Below are 1211 nucleotides of genomic sequence, written 5' to 3' on the forward strand. Positions count from 1 at the left end.
CTACGAAGCCACGCTGTTGTAACACGTGCTGGATGTGGCTTGGCATTGTCTTGCTGAAATAAGCAGGGGCGTCCAGGATAACGTTGCTTGGATGACAACATATGTTGCCCCAAAATCATTAACTTTAGAATTTGATGCCAGCAACACGTGACAAAAAAGTTGGGAAAGGTGCCAATAAATACTGATAAAGTTGAGGAATGCTCATCAAACACTTATTTGGAACATCCCACAGGTGTGCAGGCTGATTGGGAACAGGTGGGTGCCATGACTGGGTATAAAAACAGCTTCCCAAAAAATGCTCAGTCTTTCACAAGAAAGGATGGGGCGAGGTACACCCCTTTGTCCACAACTGCGTGAGCAAATAGTCAAACAGTTTAAGAACAACATTTCTCAAAGTGCAATTGCAAGAAATTTAGGGATTTCAACATCTACGCTCCATAATATCATCAAAAGGTTCAGAGAATCTGGAGAAATCACTCCACGTAAGCGGCATGGGCGGAAACCAACATTGAATGACCGTGACCTTCCATCCCTCAGACGGCACTGTATCAAAAACCGATGTCAATCTTTAAAGGATATCACCACATGGGCTCAGGAACACTTCAGAAAACCACTGTCACTAAATACAGTTGGTCGCTACATCTGTAAGTGCAAGTTAAAGCTCTACTATGCAAAGGCAAAGCCATCTATCAACAACATCCAGAAACGCCACCGGCTTCTCTGGGCCCGAGATCATCAAAGATGGACTGATGCAAAGTGGAAAGGTGTTCTGTGGTCTGACGAGTCAACATTTCAAATTGTTTTTGGAAATATTTGACATCGTGTCATCCGGACCAAAGGGGAAGCGAACCATCCAGACTGTTATCGACGCAAAGTTGAAAAGCCAGCATCTGTGATGGTATGGGGGTGCATTAGTGCCCAAGGCATGGGTAACTTACACATCTGTGAAGGCACCATTAATACTGAAAGGTACATACAGGTTTTGGAACAACATATGCTGCCATCTGAGCGCCGTCTTTTTCATGGACGCCCCTGCTTATTTCAGCAAGACAATGCCAAACCACATTCAGCACGTTTAAAAAGAGTGCGGTTACTTTCCTGGCCCGCCTGCAGTCCAGACCTGTGTCCCATGGAAAATGTGTGGCGCATTATGAAGCGTAAAATAGGACAGCGGAGACCCCGGACTGTTGAAGGACTGAAGCTCTACATAA

The sequence above is a fragment of the Nerophis ophidion genome, linkage group LG06, assembly GCF_033978795.1.
Source record: "Nerophis ophidion isolate RoL-2023_Sa linkage group LG06, RoL_Noph_v1.0, whole genome shotgun sequence".
In the NCBI taxonomy this organism is placed as follows: domain Eukaryota; kingdom Metazoa; phylum Chordata; class Actinopteri; order Syngnathiformes; family Syngnathidae; genus Nerophis; species Nerophis ophidion.